This window comes from Mytilus californianus, unplaced genomic scaffold, assembly GCF_021869535.1.
Source record: "Mytilus californianus isolate M0D057914Y unplaced genomic scaffold, xbMytCali1.0.p SCAF_4, whole genome shotgun sequence".
Taxonomy (NCBI): Eukaryota; Metazoa; Mollusca; class Bivalvia; order Mytilida; family Mytilidae; genus Mytilus; species Mytilus californianus.
The window spans coordinates 43830406-43851695 of NW_026262690.1; the positions used below are offsets into that span (position 1 = coordinate 43830406).

At 31.7% G+C, this 21290-nt stretch overlaps 1 protein-coding gene across 7 annotated transcripts in view; it reads left to right on the plus strand.

Annotated features, from left to right (window-relative positions):
- The window catches only part of LOC127698324 (papilin-like), a 196182-nt gene that overhangs the window by 19434 nt on the left and 155458 nt on the right, over positions 1-21290 (plus strand). The window contains exon 1 of one of the 7 annotated variants that reach the window (XM_052201712.1): positions 2782-2822. The exons of 5 other annotated variants lie outside the window; for them this stretch is intronic. The gene's annotated coding sequence lies outside the window, so the exon portion shown is untranslated. One more of the 7 variants, XM_052201710.1, reaches the window with a different exon arrangement.

The following is a 21290-nucleotide window of genomic DNA, read 5'->3' on the forward strand; positions in this document are numbered from 1 at the left end:
GTTTTCATATGTGCGCTAGACGCAAAGTTATGGCAATGGACTACACTGCCTTTTTGTCAGCTAAGCGTTTGTACTACCAGTAAAGTTCTACTTTCTGTTTTGGTGATTACGAATTATCAACAGAAGATACGGTTATACACCGTATACATAGTTCAACAGAATCAAAAGTTATTGAAGATTTTTTCGCTCACCTATTATTCTTAATGACATCACGTAACTATCAACATTTATATCTGATAAATTATATGATGTCTTATCCGTCCTCAGGGTACACAGAAACATAGTTTACAAATGGTGTGACGTAGCTGATGCTTTTACGGTCGGAATGGAGAAGACCATGGATGATCATATTCGACCTCTGGGGTCAAAATAAAAAAAAAGAAAAAAGAAATTAAGCACGGGACGAATTCAATAACGACGAAAATAAACTGGCGTTTGTCTTTTGTGTGTATACTGTTCTAAAGTGGTATATTTGTAATGAGGTCTTTATCTAATTTAAAAAAAAACGTTATCTAGAGTAACTATATTTTGTGAATACAAATTTCTAAATCTTTAAGGTTATCTCCCGAATGCGAAAGTATTTTATGCTGGTTTTTGTGCATTTTCTAGTGGTACCTGTGAGTTTTGAGTGTGTCCTTGGTATTTTCTTCTCTTCTAAATCCTGGTTGATTGCTCTACAACTAACAAAATACTTTCGGATTTCCTTTAAGTAGTCTCAAGCACCACTGATGATGTCAATTTTTCAAAACGTGCAAATGGTGCAGAATCATGTAATTTTGTATTTCTACTATGGGGTCGCTTAAAAATGTTGTACAATAAAGACATTTTAGCTGGCTATACGATGTTTTCCTTCGTAAAATTTGATGTAATATATTTTGGTCCTCCTGTTTTATTCACTTGACCACTTGTACAGTTTCAATTTTGTTGAGAAACTTTGGGTTATCTATAGAAACTAAAAGGTCTGTATTTGGTTGTATGTAGAAACTGGAATGCCTGTGTTGGGTTTTCTATAGAGACTATAAGGTGTATTGGGCTGTCTATAGAAACTAGAATGTCTGTGTATTGTTAAAGACGATTTCAAGTTTACTTCAATATTGAACTTTTCGGCTTTGCAAAAAAAAACATAAATAAAAAATTAAAAAAAACATAACAGCACCGTTACCTACTTTGAAAATATTCATTTCGAAAACAGCTAATTTATACCTCAAATAATTCACGGAGTTTATTTTGTTTTGATCAAATTATAAATACTTTACAATTCCGTACGTTGTAATGTAAATAAGCAGATGTAAAGGTGTATACTGTATTGAAAATTCGTTTTTCAGAGATTATGAAAATTGACATATTTATCTAATATTGTTTGTTTGTATATAACTTGAAATGCCATCTGAAAAGAGGTGATTTTTTATATGCTATCAATGAGACAGTAACTTCAAATATTGAAACCATGATGTTAACATAATGTCTAAAATCCAAACCTAAAAACAAATTCATCAAGTTTTCCCATTCAGGTATCAAATATATACAGTATAATAATTAGCTTGCGATCAGCAATCACTGAATGAAATATTATTTGTCGATAATACATTTTAGATTCGTGATAAAAATTAAAAAAAAAACATGCATAAAGGACTTGGTTTAGTATATATGCATGCATTGGTTCAATAATTTCGATAACATTAAAATTACAAGAAACTCGTTTTATATGACTTAAAAAAATAGGTTGATTAAAGAAGTGTTACTGCAATAACTTTACAAATATCAACTCCGCGGTTTTCTATGATATGTTTGTATACTGTTGTTTGTCTTTTGATCTTTTTCTTATTTGTCATGGCGTTGTCTTTTTATTTCCGACTTATGAGTTTGAATGTCGCTTTGGTATCTTTCGCCTCACTTTTGCAAGAAAAGTGGGATGTAGGTCGAAAATCATGTAGGAAATGCAAACAAGAGACGGATATTATCATCTGTACAGAAGCGAAGCTGAGTCCCAAATAATTATGTGAGATGAAAAACTGGTCCATTTCCCGAAATTATTTTAAATGTTAAAATATACATCATGTTTCAATAAAGCAGCGACACAACATACCAGAATTAAATCACGTATATTTGTTATCTATTCATTTTACTTTTATCCATTTACTTTCATGTTTATATATATATTTCTATTTCGATGAAAAACACAACATTTGACAGTTCGTGTTCATAATTTTCTCTGGTAGCCGGAGTAGACTTTATCTTTCTAATATCCATGTCACAATCTTTTCCGCCTTCTATATAACGAAATTTCTATGAGAGTTTCTAAATGAAGTGTTCGCATAAAAATCAATATGAATCTATACATATATCGAGATTAATTTGAGTTAATTTAATGCTTAAAAGCTTTTGATGCATGGTCTTTGATTTTCCACATAATTCTTCATTTCCTGTTTTATGAATGGTAAATACAAAGCACTTCACGCCAACAGAATAGACTTTCTTTTGACAAATTACGTAAAGCATTTAATAGATTTCGTAGAGAGTAGTATGCAAATACTTGCCACTAAGATGTCATTTATTTAACATTCGTTAAAAAAATGCAAAATACTACAACAGCTATAAGGAAGGAGCATATAGATTTGTCAAAACCTTAGCTTTGTAATCCAAGACAAGCAGTTATAGGTGTAATGACATTTTTTTTTTAAATAAACTGAATCATTAGTAAGCAATGAATGTAAAACACGAACTGGCATAAAAAAAAATATGTTTATACTTCTTTGATATGAAAGTCAGTCCCGTTATTTTAGTTGATACAGGTAAAGACGACTGACTAACTACCTATAACGGTATGATATACATGTTAACTGTGCACAGTAGTGTCTGGGTCATTTAAACTAGCACCTGTTCAGTCAAATCGTACTAGGACTAGAAATCAAATTTCATTGATAAATGTTATGCCGAACAACCTGTTGACATTTCAAATTTTCTTTCTTTATTTGGAATAAAGTGCCTATCTTTGGAATAAAGTAAAAAGTATCTCAATCCATACAAGAGAAACTATTTAAGACACAATAAAGGTAAGCTACATATAAAAAAGTTCTATATAATTGCTACTGGAATCAAAGGATGAAATTTGTCAGCATGGGTTATATATAATGAACTTGTGTGAGTACTTGATGTTTTTTTTATTATAGCAATTGCTATACTACTTGATCATGGCTGTAAAAAACTATAGTTCTGACGATTTGGTTTGAGACCATCTTGGTAATTTGATCTCGAATCATGTTGCTGGTTTAAAATTAAAATTTTGTACATCAGTGGAGTTTATGTTATGCTAGCTACAATAGTGTTTAAAGCGATTGAAAGTACATCTTTCAAACGAGTCAACCTCAGAGATCTAGATTATATATATGGGTGATAAAGTAGCTATTTGAAATTTCCTTATCATTTATTATTTGAAGATGATTTAACAAATAAAACAGGATAAAATGTCAAATGATTTTATTTGGTACACTATAAGAAAACAATAACCGAAAGCTTGTTTTTTTTTTGTAGAAACGAAATATTAAAAAGATGTTCATGAAAAGTTTGAAGCTTGACCTATAATTATATTAGAACATTAATTTGCGTCTCTAAGTATACATGATTGTTATGACAGTAATAGTCGTTTTAAATGTGTAAATGTGCGAAATAACGGGAGACACTAAATAGTTATCATCGATGTCCTATAGGGCATTATATGGTATTTTATTTAGATCGACTTCAAACAGATTTTTAGTATGATTATGAAAAACGTACTCCATTTCGCCCTAATTTTAAGTTCTAACACCTTAATACACGGTCAGTCTAATTGATTAATGATATTTAAAAGTCCCATACTAAGATCTTTAAAGGAAGGATGATATGTTTGATATATTTGAAGTTGATCAATTAACTGAGGTGTCGAGCATAAATGTAAAATTATCCCGACTTTTTCATTCCAGTTCTGTTGTGGATTTAATATCATATTTCTTTTCATGATATTGAATAACATTGATATGCAATACAATTTTGATGTGCAAGTGTGTTGACATTTCAGTAAGTACCTTTACTTACCAATGCGTTTCATATCAAAACAGAAGAACTCTGCCTACAAATTATGTCATTCGTTGCCCAACAAAGGACCTGAAAATCAAAACGACAGCAAAGAGACGAAGTAAAAATAGGCACTCGGTAACTTAAACTGACTGAATCAACAGAGTATTAGAGATGAACTAATTTTGTAAATTAGAAAAGATAGATTGGGTTACATGAAACAAAATAGGCAATGGTCGTTGTTTTTGAGAGTTGCTGGATTGTTTTCAGTGATGAACTAAAGAGTTCATTCTATATAGACTTTGTCATGTAGAAATTAACATCTTATTCCAAATAGTTTTACCGATCAATTAAAAAGGATGGATTAAGAAGCAATCGAAGATATCTTATACTTAATGCATTCCGTCATTTATTGGTCAGTATATAGTATATACTAAAACCTACATAAAATTCACTGAAATAAAATATATTAAATGGTCATTCAAATACGGATAAAATAAATGCATGTGCCTCATTGGTTATTTTTCAATTTTGTTCCCCTGAAACTTATAGAGTCACGTTATCGCGAGACTTTATCGTCATGCTAACATAAGTGGTAGCTGTTAGCACATATTTTTCCATTGATGTTCTTTTCATTTTGAAGAAAATCATTCTTCCTACATGTTTTGTCGCCAAATCATATGAGCATAACAGAAATTATGATTTTGGTCACATAAAGAGCAAATTTGAAAAAAATAGGAATGATGCTACTTAGCAAACTACATCAAAAGGACTACACACGATCGAGGCGAAACATACCAAAAATTTACGAACAAGGAAGGAAAGACGCACTAAATAACTACAGCTTTGAGAATACAATGCGAACTCCCATAAAAATAAAATTCGGAATAAAATTAAATGCTTCTAGGAGTAAGTATCTCCAGCTTCATATGGATATCAGTCGTATTACCTACTGATCAGACCCAAGGTATGGTCAATGACAGGTCTTGTAATACTTACAGAAATATGATTAAAATATGTTTTGACACCAACCTAATAAACATCGATCCAGTAGTGATGGCGATCGTAACACTTTTGTCAAAGTGTGCTTGCATCAGTTTTGGCGATATATAAACCTGAATGAACAGCCTATATGATCTTGTTTTGGTGATCTATAAACCTGACTGAACAGTTTATATGGTCTTGTTTTTGGTGATCTATAAACCTGACTGAACAATTTATATGATCTTATTTTGGCGATATATAAACCTGACTGAACAGTTTATATGATCTTGTTTTGGCGATATATAAACCTGACTGAACGGTTTATATGATCTTGTTTTTGGCGATATATAAACCTGACTTAACAGTTCATATGATCTTGTTTTGGCGATCTATAAACCTGACTGAACAGTTTATATGATCTTGTTTTGGCGATCTATAAACCTGACTGAACAGTTCATATGATCTTGTTTTGGCGATATATAAACCTGACTGAACGGTTTATATGATCTTGTTTTGGCGATATATAAACCTGACTGAACAGTTTATATGATCTTGTTTTGGCGATCTATAAACCTGACTAAACAGTTTATTTGATCTTGTTTTGACGATATATAAACCTGACTAAACAGTTTATATGATCTTGTTTTGGCGATATATAAACCTGACTGAACAGTTATTTATATGATCTTGTTTTGGCGATATACAAACCTGACTGAACAATTTATATGATCTTGTTTTGGCGATATATAAACCTGACTGAACAGTTATTTATATGATCTTGTTTTGGCGATATATAAACCTGACTGAACAGTTCATATGATCTTGAGGAAACTCCTGAGGGGTGAACAAACTGTGTTAGGTATCCATCCTATGCAGGTGAAGTTAAAAACCTTTTTATTTGGAGATGATATCTTATTTGGTATTAAAAAAAAATTGTCGGTCAAATTAAACGGTTTGATGACGAATTTTGGAAACAACATGGCATTGACAATTCAATGATTTTTTCTTTCGAATCATTCTGATTATCAATACGTTTATTGGTGATGGATATATACTTAATTATGTATAGTGTATGGAAAAGATCTCGTTAGTTGAAATAAATTGTATTCGATACTTTTGTAAAATGCTATACTATCAAATTTGTTTAATCTAACCTATAAGCATTAGTACGAGATCACGTATTTAATGTGTAAAGAGTAACATAAAACTGGAAAACTTGAACATCTTTAGATTTTTGTTACATGTATAACATTGCAACACATTTCTAGATATTTTCAAAGACTTACTGTGACTTGACTGTAAATGTTGCTCTCCACCTTTTGCAATTTATTCAAAATTCTGACCAAATTGCAATTTGTTTTATAAAACCAAACTTTTCAACTGGTTAGAAATATTATCAAAATACTGTAGAAATCACAGACTAGCAAGGTGATAAAATGAAGCATACTTGCAATCCTTTTAGACTTTAATTCCACTCCAATGATATTATGAAAAATCAGTCTAACAATTTGTATACACATTTTATTGTAATTGTCATGCTAAAGGTGGAGGTAGTAAGTTTTGAATTGCTATAAAAATGTCCAAACTAAGTTTTCATACAATTTTTCTTTCGAAAAGTCTTCTATATTCATAAGAATAATGATTTTAGATTATCTCCCATGGAAACTTACTAACGGATGCCAAAAATGGGTAGGTAATTACTTTACTGATCCCATTTACACATATAGATAGATACATGTATAAACAAAGATGGAAAACAACTGGATTTGTAATTATGATTTCAGGGTCCCTCTAACCAAAATTTCTGGATTAACCATTTGTCTGATATAAAACAGTTTTTGCTCAACGAAGCAATTATAAAATGTTAACATATTTAGCATATTAAGTTATATTGCTGATTACCCATACGTAACTGATAGCATAAACCATATCTGCTCATCAACCCTCGGGATATACAGTAAAAATATTAAATGTGTACTCATAAGAAGGTACAAAGAAAACATTTAATTTGAAATAAAGTCCTATGTCAATTTCTATTGTTTCGTCTTTTATGAAAATACAGGAACAAATCCAAGCAGGTTTTTTTTTATAGTTCATGTTATTTCAAACTTTGATAAAGCTGGAATTAAATTCGTCAAGTAAAAATTTAAATAGGTATGTAAGGTATGTCTTATGTCTTATGTTTGTTTGTTTTAAATGATCTACAAAACAAATACCTATGAATGATTGATATTTCATTATCGATGTCTGAATTGTGCAGATAAACATAAAACAATGTATATCAAAAAATTTCTCCTGTTGTACTTTTACCACAGATAACTTTAACTAATGGTTAGATTAAATGACCAATATTTTAAACTGCGAAATCTTTTTACTGAAATTTGATAATAAATTGCTTCGCCGAGCGCAGCTGGATACGACCGCAGAGGTCCAACCCTGTACAGTTGGGGCAAAAATGGACACAATATTCGCGCTTGACACAGGTCTGAATTTGGATTGTAATTCAATATTTGACACATAATAGGTTTCTGACACAGAATAACTATTCAAAGAACTTAGAATTGGTTATATGATTTGAATTTGTGCAATACACTATGCTGTTGCGAATTGACCTCCCCCCTTTAAAAAAAATAAAAAAATTGAAGGATTTTCTTTTTGATTTCTGAAATCTTCAGGAGAAAAAATTGTCCCTCCCCCCCCCTTTTTCCAAAAAAAAAATTCTTTCCCGCAGTCATGGTCATAATTTCAATTCAAATTTCCATGGAGTTTGCAACCATAATAACCCATTTAAATACATCATAAAAGTCTTAAAATAGAAAATGACATACATAATCATAGCTAAAATTAATTTACCTTAATCAGCGTTTTTAAAATTATTAAAATAGTAACTTCTAAAAATGAATTGACAGCTAATCACTTCAAGACAATACAAAAATTATTTATACATAATTTAAAAGCAGTGTAAGGGAGGTAATTCAAAGTAGTTTTTGAATTACCTCCCTTACACTGTAATTTGTACTTAAGTAATTGTCCATTAACCAGGACACCCTTGTTTTTTCTCACTTTTTTGCCCCTAATTCCTAAACGGTTTGAGCCATATCCCCCCAAAGCCAATCCTAACCATCCCTTTGTGGTATGGAAACTTGTGGTATAATTTCAGAGAGATCCATACACTGTTTCACAAGTTATTGTCATGAAACTAGAAAAATGCTTATTTGGCCCCCTTTTTGGCCCCTAATTCCTAAACTGCTAGGACCATAACCCCCAAAATCAATCCCAACCTTCCTTTTGTGGTTATAAACCTTATGTTTAAATTTCATAGAGATCCATTCATTTAAACTAAAGTTATTGTGCGAAAACCAATGTGTCTTCGGACGACGACGACGACGACGCCAACGTCATACCAATATACGACCGCAAAAAATTTTGCGGTCGTATAAAAATTTGAGGGTAAGATACATGTTATCAGTTATTTTATGAAATAACAACAATGATTGTATAGCAAGCTACCTGTTATAGTTTCCTCAAGAAATGTATTTAATGTACTTAATCAGTTTTATATTTTCGATTTCAGTTAAACCATATTTTTTGTGCAAAATTTGGTTCTATGCGAGATAAGAAAAATATTAGCTCCCAAATCTCCAATTTTTTACATAATTATGTATCCAGTGAGTAGTGCAACAAACTGAAAAACAAGGTATCTATACAGACAGCACTACTGCTACTTCTTGTTAAGTATAGCATAAAACAATAATAACTGCAATCTAGGACCTAAGGTAAACATCCGTAATAAATAAAAGTAAGGTATCTGTACAGACAGCACTACTCCTGCATCATATTAAGTATAGCACAAAACAACAACTACAATCTAGGACCTGAGATAAACAATTTTAGTAAATAAAAATAAGGTATATATATAAAGACAGCACTATTCCTGCTTAATGTTAAGTATAGCATAAAACAATAATAACTGCAATCTAGGACATCCGTAATATACAAAATAAAGATAAAACTATCCATCAGAGACCAAAGGACGAGGATTTTATACAACTATAAACTGCGTAATGACTTCTTTTTTTTTTTGTAAATTTCCCATACATAAAGTAATATACCTTAATTTTTTTATACTACATGTTGGTTAAACGATATACCAAAGCACTTGCCAGTTATAAGGGTTGCTGTATTAATAAACCCAATTTTTTCTGACATCTTCTTTCCTTCTAAAGGGTGTAACGCGAATATACCGAAAGAGATTATAACCCAAAAAAATTATGGTTGTGGTAGAATGTTAAAAAAAAGGGCAATAGTACTTTATAAAAGTTTCAAATCTTTAATTTTACATATAGATCCTGTTTACACTGTCAATTATCTCCATCCCCTGATAAGATATAATACCATGGTATGAGTCTATATGTGGACATCCGGGGATGCTTATTTTAATGTTGTGTTTCCTGTATATAGTGTCTGTCACTTTAGAATGCATTTATAAATAAGACATTGATATACTTTTTTTTTATACATTTATTAATTTGGTTTAGATATGAGAAAGGTTCAGTTGTCCACCGTAAATGGTAGGTTTCTTTGAAATCTATAATTTCAGTAAAATACTTTGTGAAATTGACTGTTCTGTACTATATCCACAACATAATACTTTATATACAACTAGGGCGTTAAATACATCTCAATTTCAATGATAATTGTTTAGCATAACATAAAGTTTACTGTCCTATTTCGTCTTAGGATCATATTTGTATATCTATGTTTTATACTGTAACACATTATCTCAACGATGGTATTTAATTTCAGAATATGATAAAGCCTTTACACAATGTTAATTTAGTATGACTTAATCATGATAAAGCTTGAATTATAATAGTGGAAAATCTGATTTATGGTTAAATTGAGACTTCATAGTTTCATGCTATACTAGTAAAATATGAAAATCCATTAACTTTTCGGTTTTTGACCTTTTTATACATTTTTTATGTATGACCTTTACATCTAGGATTTCATATTTTTCTCAAGTAAGTAGTTGAAACACGTCCGTAAGTAAAGTCCGTTAATGAGTAGTTGATTTGATATTTAATATTTATAACAGAGGCTGCGAATTCATGATTTATCCCAAATGAAGCTAACACATCCATCTGTGGTAGTTAGCACTGCGCGATTTGAATAACACATTTTCATTAATCCCTTTTGATGCCAACACTTTTAATTCTCCGATTCATAATCTTCTCCGAGTAATGCTCTCTTCCTTAGACCAATCAGTGCTGTGGTCAATGATGGTAATTTTCAGATTGAGATCTTGCGGGCTCTTGCGAGGGTTGTGGGATCAAACGATGTCTGACTTGCAAGCAAATACTAAATACTCTGACTTTTAACGGTAACTCCATGCACTAGTACAAAATACACAGTATTTTGCAATATTCTTGCAAGACTACAAATACTGTGTATCGTCTACAGTGTAAGTGTGGTAAACAGGATGTTCATTAATGAGTCAGAACAGCCATTTCACAAACGTATGGACAGCCACCGTAGTGACTATGAATGGCAGCCAAACCTTCCTCTCAGTCGACATTTGGGATCCTCTGGTCACACTAAGGCAGATCTCAATTGCACCAAATACCTTGAAGATATTCGATATTTTAGTACTGCATTGTAAGGACACATTTGATTGATTAATGACTGCTTTATTTGTCCATCTTTTTTTGCCTTTTAAATCTTAAGGTTATGCACCTTATCAAATTTGTGGAATTATCCGAAATTGTGCTTATTATCACATAATACCATTGAAAAAGTTTGCTCTGAATTACTTTTTATCAAATAAAACTGAACCAGGGCAAAATACCATAGCTTTAAAGGAAAGGTAACACCTTAAAACTATGAAGTCGGCAAAAGTGAACGATTTATCTTTAACATTCAATTTAAATAATTGCTTTACTAGTCTTCACTATAGAAGTTATAATTTATTATCAATGTTTATGTAATTTCATGATTGTATGCATACAGTTGTACTCAAGTATAATCATTTCAGTTACCTTATAATAACCGAGTTTGATAAAGTTTAAATTAGACATTTGATTTATATCAGATCACAAACGTGTTATTCTATATCAATTAGACAACTAGACGGTATCGCTGATACAAAGTATTTATATACATATTTTACACCAGGACTTTTTGTTTGATTCTCTGACAGATAATTTGTCGTTGTTAAATGGAAATAATTTTCGTCAGAGGATTGCCGTTCCAACTTCACTATTTTTCGCCATTCCTTCAGTTTCAGCATATAGCTATGGTTACTGAAGTACCTTCTTTTAATAATAATAATCATTTCAATGATCATTTGCATCCTATCTATCCCATGTATACAATTAAAATATCTAGAGTGTTTTTTGAAATAATGTAAGCTTTTATACAGAAAAATATAGAGAAATGGTCATATCTGAGGATATTAAAAATAAAGCTATCCCATGTGTCACTATCAATTATCCTTAGTGGCCTTAAGTAAATTATAAAAGTTTCTGATCTTTAAAAGGTGTAAAAATTTGTAACAATATACATAAATAACCACACTTTTTACCGACAGAAATAACTTAACCATGTTCCTGTCAATTGCTTGTTTGTTTTGTCATTCAAAAAGATGAAAGAACATTACACAGTTTGTCGGCATTTTTTGTAGGTGAAAATACAAGACGTTAAGGTTATAAAAAGGTGATGCTTCAATATTTTAGCAAGCATAGTGTATAGAAGACCGAAATGACCAAACTATAACCTAAAAACATCAAACTCTCCCTTATAATTTGAATTAGACACTAGTGCAGAGCCAGAAATGATAGGTATTTTATATCTGTCTAAGCCTGGTAACAAATGAATACTTCTTAAAATTTCGGGATCCTCTGGTCTTAACCTTAAATCATTTTAAGGCAAACATTTCATAGGCTGTTGTAACAATTACCAGAACAGAGCATTGTCAGATCCTTGTTAGTCAGAACAGAGCATTGTCAGATCCTTGTTAGTCAGAACAGAACATTGTCAGATCCTTGTTAGCAAAGTATGGACACAGGATCAGTATTTTAATCAATTTAAAAAAAATTACTAGTACATATATATATACATAATTGTAACGTTTAGTAGAACATCGCACCGTTTTGTTGTTGTTTTTTAGGGGGGGGGGGTATTATTGAACTTTATTCTGACTTCCTATAATGGCGTTGTTTACATTGCTTTGTAATCCGCCTGTGATGTTACTGGATCAAAATTGCGGACTTGCTTTGATGAGGTTGCTAATTATGTGGCTGAAATAAAAACACCAGAAATTCAGTTAACAATAAAATACGAAAACGTCTCATAGAGTAAGGGCAATTCATTCGCAAACAACAAATAACACTGAAAAACAATGCAATAAAATACAGAAACAAGAATATGTGTCAATACAAAAGTTTAACCATGCCGCTCTGACGCAATCACATTTCCATATTAAGTGAACCGCAAAATCTGTGTCAACACCATAATTTTTCATATATTTTTGGCGAAGTGTAACTTTATCCTAATCATCGATGGGATGGACAGACAGGAAAACATAATGCTCCCTGACAATCGTAGTAAAATTTAATATCTTCTGGTCTAAGATGTATCTGTCCTTCGATCTGTGATATGATAAGTCTGATGGCCTTCTTGGTGTCATCTTACTTTTTTACATGATATAACATTGTTTTCTTAACGCTGGAAATTTTATTTGAATACGAGCAACAGTGGAGTGTACATCGTGAGAGAAGTGATTATTACCAGCTCGTTTCCCATTAATTTACATATGACATTTTGGTTGTATAAATATGATATTTTACTGCTAATGATATGTATACAGATGGTAAATGAGTGCATACCGAGGTTACAAATATTGGTTTAATTTATTCCCACGATAGTTATGCCTTGCAAGGAAAAATTAAAATTTAAATGTAGAGTCCAATCAGGATTCGCGAACTTAATCACGAAAATAACTATACAACAGTTATAACTAGAGCTTGAATTCGCATAATGACCAGATCGGGGGATCTTAATTCCTCTAACAGAGTTTAAGGACAGGACAGTGTGGTTAGTCAAAGCAATCAACATTTAAAAATATAGTGTTTGCTATTGTCTTTACTTTGAGTTAACTGGACTTTGAAGAAGGGTATAATCAACTTAGCCTGTATGAAGGTTCAAAGATGAAAATCCGGCAACAACACCATTGTAAATAAACTAGGTTTTTAACATCAGTTATTGCAATCAATCGCTATTTTGCATTACCAAAGCAACAAGTCATTATGATACTTCGAAGAAGTAGTTACAATTTCCACGAGAAGTTCATGGAATGGACGGATTTACTCAACTAACAATCGACATGTTTTGGGGTTTTAGATATATAGATACTAGAAAAGTTTTGTGATCTGTATATTTACCGATTGTGTCCTGTATTCCCGATTGTGTCCTGTATTCCCGATTGTGATATTTTAGCTGAATGTGGATTTGCATAGCTGGTGATGAATGCATGACAGAAAACGCTTACCCTGTCGACGCACCTGTTTTGGAGTTCAGTTTTTGTTTTTACCCTTGATTTGTATCTAATTAGTGGATTTACGAATTTTGAACATCGGTAAACTAATGTTGCCTTAAATTTACACCATATTTCCATAGCCAACACTTTGTTAAATAAATTGCTCGGAGTCAACAGTGGCATATTTTTATTTTGTTTTGAGTATGTATATCTTTGGACCAATAGACCGTTAGGTTAGCGTCTTATGAACGTTTACCTCACATTTCCTTTCATTCATATTAATGGACAAATATTTCAATGAAAACTTGTCGAAAAGAGTATGTATACCTTTGGACGAGGGGTCGACCGTTGGGTTACTGTCTCATGGACGTATACCTCACATTTCTGTTCATTCACATTAATAGGGAAATATTCTAAACTTACATGTTTTCACGATATATATAGTCATGCTTCGGTATTATCGTTGCCATAGTTTATATATTTGAGGCCATATTAAATTTTTTTTTATTAATCTTTCAATGATTGAGTAAAATATGATATTGGTTAAACATCAGAAGGCAATCTTACAACACACATTACACAAGGTTCTAGTCTAAACACGATGAAAATCAATTGACAAGCGACCATGTGTTTTTATAACTGCAAATGAAATTAATATAAGTTAAACCCAGTTTAACTCTTATTTTAAACTAATAGTTTGGATTTTTATAATTCACAATCTCGAGAAATATTCACGCAAGTAAATTTAAAGTCGGAGAAAAACAAACAAACACCATAGCTTAAAAAGAAACACGACGAAAAGAATAAAAACAGTTCACAAAAAGATAAACAGAAAGACTGCATGATCCCTTTAAAGCGACCTGGTGGTCTTAGGTGCACTGGAAGGGTAAACAGATCCTGTTCTGCAAATGGCACTCATTGTATTGCTCATGGCAAGTAAGAATTCTGTGATAAGTCGATTTCATAATCGCGTGAAAATGACGGGATTGTGGCTACGATAATTAGAACATATCTATGGTCATCTGTGACACTGTTTTCATAACTGCCACGCAAATAAAGATGCCGTCCATAAAACTTTCAAAGGGATGACTTCAACTTTACCAATAACCATATTTGTGATTTTTTAAATGACGCTTGATTAAGAATATCTAGATTTGAAGTTATTTCAAAAACTTACTTTAGGTTGAATACAAACGTAATTTATGTTATTGAAGTAGGAATAAATCACAAGAACGTTAACTAAACGGTGTCCCTTTTCAATTATAAGGTTTTTAACGTTTTACTTTAAAATTTCGAGAGCAGTAATTTATCAATGTTGTCAAGAGTTATATAATCCAAATGTAATCTTTTGTATTATATTATCTTCTGAGATTCAGGTTACATATTTTGATTACCATGCAAATAAAGTACAAAAGTTGCATTGTTATATTTGTTTAAATTAAAAAAAGAATCTGCAAAAAACTATATATATAGAGAGAGAGAGAGAGAGAGAAAAATTATCATATCTGAAGATATTAAAAATAAAGCTGTCCCATTTGCCACTATTAATTATCCTAATGTATATTAGTCTAAAGATTTGAGCAACGGTACTAATATAAGGGTGTCTTCCCGATTGTCCCACTTTTTGAAATTACAGGTAAAAAAGTAATGAAATGTTGTGGGACAATCGGGAATATGTTTGTGGGACAATTGGGAAGTTTAAATGTGGGACAATTGGGAATTGTTTTGATAGTGATTAATTTGTTTTTATAGTCTGTGTCAGTTAATTACAAGTTACTAATCACTGTAACTTATAAAATATGAAAAAAACCATGAACAAATAATAATACTAACACATTATATTTTGCACATACATGTAGTAGGTACAACTGAAGTATCATCAAACATGGAATATAATATGAAATCATATAATTTTAGTCTTAGATGCATGATTTTTTAATTAGTTTTTATTGGCTTTGAACTAGCTGTCAGTAACTGCGAATACTCTAAGATCTGTACTTAGTGTCTTTGTTGTGGGGATGTATAAGTAGCCGTCCACGTCCATGTCCACTCTGTGATTTGTTAGATGTATTTCTGTCTGTACCCATCTGATGAGATAAGCCTTTTTCAACTTATTTTTTTTAGTTTATTCTTATGTTGTACTGTAACATCACTGTCCCAGGTTAGTGGGAGGATTGGCGCCTTCAAATAAGTATAACCCCGCCACGTTCTGTATGTGTCTGTCCCAAGTCAGGAGCCTGTAATTCAGTGGTTGCCGTTTGTTACTGTGTAACACATTTGTTTTTCGTTCATTATTTTGTACATAAATTAGGTCGTTAGTTTTTCTAGTTTGAATTTTTTTTACATTTTTCATATGGGACCTTTAAAGCTGACTCTGCTGTATGGGCTTTGCTCATTGTTGAAGGCCGTATTGTAACCTATAGTTGTTAATTTCTGTGTCATTTAGTCTTTTTTGGAGAGTTGTCTCATTGGCAATCATACCACATCATTTTTTTTATGGAAGTCTGGTTCTTCTTTATAGTTGGTGACGAGTCCTGTTGACTGCACTTTATGGCAAAGACACTGGGAATATTGGAAAAACAACCTTTGATATTGATTCTTAGAAAGGCTGATCTGGCAGAATTCTAGACAACAGCTTCGTTATCAAAAAAAGGAAGTTGTTGGGTTCAGGTGAATCTGACGTTGGGTGTTAGCAGTCTTCAATAGTGCAGAGAATGTTGTATTAATGTCCTCTGACTTCCCTAGTAAAATTGTAAAGACTTCTGGAAAAATCTCTCCATCAACAAGTTCGTGTAAAGTGTAGAATGTAAATGAGTTTATACCTTTTTTTTTTTAAATTGCATGCATTATTTATTCAAAAACTTTATAGAGAAAATGTAATTAAAATTACGGCTTTGAAATTTGTTTTATAAATAACGTAACATTGTAGATATATTTCATAAATCAGAAATAAATTTTTTTTAATCAAAAGTGCATTAATCTAATGATTTAAAAAACATTTTTTTTATACTTCTATAAAATTAATATTAAATGTGCAATAAATTAATTCTTGTTTATTTAGCAAAACAAACAACAGTTACATTGTTTATCTAAGAACATTTTACTTCATAAAATAATGTGGGACAATCAGAACTTTTCATGTGGGACAATCAGAACTCTAAAATTTTAAAAAGTGGGACAATCGGGAACAAACCAATATAAGATGGTAATATACGAAGATGATGTTATAAAATCGTGTTGACAAATATTTCGGCTGAACAAAATGCCTTCGTCAGTGTCAATAACTTTAACAATACTAGTTGTTCTAGTATTGTTAAAATCATTTCTAGTATTGTTAAAATCATTTCTAGTATTGTTAAAATCATTGACACTGACGAAGGCTATTTGTTCAACCGAAATATTTGTCACCACGGTTTTATGACATCATCTTCGTATATTACCATCTTATATTAGTACCGTTGCGCAAATCTTTAGACTTTTATAAATTCTTTCCATATCTGCGCAGTATCGCCTATTCTAGACGATCCGGTACATATTGAATTTGGTGGTTGGTCATTTTTATAGACTTATATATATATATATATAAACAAGTCTAAATTGAAAACAACGTTCAAACCTATGATTGCGTTGGATAAAAACCGCAATTTCTATACGTGTGCATGCAAAACAAATTTCTTGTTAGAGGGGTCTAAATACAGCACAAACAACATTTTCCAAAAGACCAAAAAAGTGAAAAAGTATATTTTAACAAAACGCATTTGACTAACAGATGAGAACAACAGATGTTCTTAAACCCTGCCGACTGCCATTGGCGATTGCCAAATAAACGGATCACAAGATGTTACAAAATAGATCTTTAAAAATTTATAAATTTAATACAAAACAGAAAACAATAAACTTGCGGAAAAGATGTTATATCATTTTAGGATAGACTCTTGAATTTTGATAGAGTCAAACTAGGATGAACGGATCATATAAACCAGAAGGCAAATATAATACAAGCCCAAACGAAAAAATATAAACAAGTCTAAATTGAAAACAACGTTCAAACCTATGATTGCGTTGGATAAAAACAATATAAATTTTTAAAGATCTATTTTGTAACATCTTGTGATCCGTTTATTTGGCAATCGCCAATGGCAGTCGGCAGGGTTTAAGAACATTTGTTGTTCGACCTGTTAGTCAAATGCGTTTTGTTAAAATATACTTTTTCACTTTTTTGGTCTTTTGGAAAATGTTGTTTGTGCTGTATTTAGACCCCTCTAACAAGAAATTTGTTTTGCATGCACACGTATAGAAATTGCGGTTTTTATCCAACGCAATCATAGGTTTGAACGTTGTTTTCAATTTAGACTTGTTTATATTTTTTCGTTTGGGCTTGTATTATATTTGCCCTCGGGTTTATATGATCCGTTCATCCTAGTTTGACTCTTTCAAAATTCAAGAGTCTATCCTAAAATGAGGTAAATTATATGGCCTTCCAAATACCGTTTCGATTCCTAACATCACTGAAGAGACATTAATTGTCGAAATCCGGATATGGTGTACTAATTTTTGCACCTTTTATTTGCGGTATACCATCTTTTCCGCAAGTTTATTGTTTTCTGTTTTGTATTAAATTTATAAATTTTTAAAGATCTATTTTGTAACATCTTGTGATCCGTTTATTTGGCAATCGCCAATGGCAGTCGGCAGGGTTTAAGAACATCTGTTGTTCGACCTGTTAGTCAAATGCGTTTTGTTAAAATATACTTTTTCACTTTTTGGTCTTTTGGAAAATGTTGTTTGTGCTGTATTTAGACCCCTCTAACAAGAAATTTGTTTTGCATGCACACGTATAGAAATTGCGGTTTTTATCCAACGCAATCATAGGTTTGAACGTTGTTTTCAATTTAGACTTGTTTATATTTTTTCGTTTGGGCTTGTATTATATTTGCCCTCGGGTTTATATGATCCGTTCATCCTAGTTTGACTCTTTCAAAATTCAAGAGTCTATCCTAAAATGAGGTAAATTATATGGCCTTCCAAATACCGTTTCGATTCCTAACATCACTGAAGAGACATTAATTGTCGAAATCCGGATATGGTGTACTAATTTTTGCACCTTTTGTTTGCGGTATACCATCTTTTCCGCAAGTTTATTGTTTTCTGTTTTGTATTAAATTTATAAATTTTTAAAGATCTATTTTGTAACATCTTGTGATCCGTTTATTTGGCAATCGCCAATGGCAGTCGGCAGGGTTTAAGAACATCTGTTGTTCGACCTGTTAGTCAAATGCGTTTTGTTAAAATATACTTTTTCACTTTTTTGGTCTTTTGGAAAATGTTGTTTGTGCTGTATATATATATATATATAGAGAGAGAGAGAGAGAGAGAGAGAGAGAGAGAGAGAGAGAGAGAGAGAGAGAGAGAGATGCGTGGATGCGAAGACCGGTGTGACATAATGGAACAAGAACTATAAAACAACATTGGTTATACAAAACTGCATGAGTACATCTTTTAATTAAACCATTTATTTTCCATTGTGCCTATCTCGATCATGATACTATGAAAATTTCTTTTGGTTTTAAAATGTGTTTCACGTACTCATTCATATTATTATATGTATAATTGACCACACTCCGTTGTTTCTGCAAGTATGAAAATCTTTGATAGTGCATAATATATTTTTGTATTTCTGTAGCAGTAAAAGACCGGTGTGACATAATGGAACAAGAACTATAAAACAACATTGGTTATACAAAACTGCATGAGTACATCTTTTAATTAAACCATTTATTTTCCATTGTGCCTATCTCGATCATGATACTATGAAAATTTCTTTTGGTTTTAAAATGTGTTTCACGTACTCGTTCATATTATTATATGTATAATTGACCACACTCCGTTGTTTCTGCAAGTATGAAAATCTTTGATAGTGCATAATATATTTTTGTATTTCTGTAGCAGTGATTTTCTTTTATAATTAACGGTTTGATTTTCATTTCAAAATGGTTTGATTTGTTCTTCGCCTAATCGATATAATAGGGTCCCAAATCTGGTGGAATCCTGCTATATATATTTAGGTACCTGTTCTTATTAAGTAATATGGTAAAAGATTGATGCTGTCTCCTTTTACGTGTTGTCATTGATTTCTCACTGACCTTTATGAATAACACATTTCCATTACTCGTAAGCAAATACACAACTGTGCCATGAGCGCATATGGCATATCTTTCTTATTTACACAATAAAATTCCCATGCTTAAAAGAAAATTGAAACTAGTAAAAAACATTGAATGTGAGATAAGTTTCAGGTGGATTTTTTTTTTTGGTTTTCATTAAGATTTGTTGAAAGAACACTGTCCTTTGTACAAGTACACAAACATTTCATTTTGTCAACGAAAGGCGAATAATTATTATCGACAAGTTGGAAAGTCATAAACTTAAAGATTGCTTATATTTATAGATCTTAACATTATGTTAAAATTTCATAAGGATCCCAGTTTTAAAGAGAGACATTTCTTTATCTTAACGTTAAAAAAGTCCTGTACCTTTGAAATGAATGCCTTTAAATCTAAAGAATACAATGAGAGCCTGACTTCATGAAAAATAAAATGTTGAAAAATTAAGAAAATACATGTTGAAGCAAACTTAAACTTATTATTGTTTAGGGGCCAGCTGAAGCCCGTCTCCGGGTGCGGGATTTTCTCGCTGCATTGAAGATTGAAGACCCATTGGTAGCCTTGGGCTGTTTTGTGCTCTATGATCGGGTTGTTGTCACTGTGACACATTCCCCGTTTCTATTCTATATTCTATTAACTTATCGCGAGACGTGCTCGATTGTGCTGACAAACGGACTCCATCGTTGAGGTGCGTTTTACAACTATTTCACAGATGGCCAATCCGAGTGATTGCGTTTGTGTCCGTAAAAAATCCAGAAGTAAAGTAATGAATAAAATCATGTATTTTATCAAAAGAAGAGTACAAGACCAGTAATACTCTTATATATATATATATATATAAATACCTTCCGCAAGTTTATTGTTTTCTGTTTGGTATTAAATTAATAATAAAGATCCATTTTGTTACATCTTGTGATACGTTTATTTGGCAATCGCCAATGGCAGTCAGCAGGGTTTAAGAACATCCGTTGTTCGACCTGTTAGTCAAATGTTTTTTGTTTGAATATACTTTTTCCCTTTTTTGTCTTTTGGAAAATTTTGTTTGTACTGTATTTAGATCCCTCTACCAAGAAATTTGTTTTGCATGCACACGTATAAAAATTGCGGTTTTTATCCAACGCAATCATAGGTTTGAACGTTGTTTTCAATTTAGACTTTATTTAGATTTTTTCGTTTGGGCTTGTATTATATTTGCCTTCGTGTTTATATGATACGATCATCCTATTTCGACTCTTCAAAATTCAAGAGTGTATCCTAAATGGATGTAAATTATATGGCCTTCCAAATACCGTTTCGATTCCTAACATCACTGAAGAGACATTAATTGTCGAAATCCGGATATGGTGTACAAATTTTTGCACCTCATGTTTGCGGTATACCATCCTTTCCGCAAGTTTATTGTTTTCTGTTTGGTATTAAATTAATAATAAAGATCCATTTTGTTACATCTTGTGATCCGTTTATTTGGCAATCGCCAATGTCAGTCAGCAGGGTTTAAGAACATCCGTTGTTCGACCTGTTAGTCAAATGCGTCACTCTTATAGTTTACCTCAAGG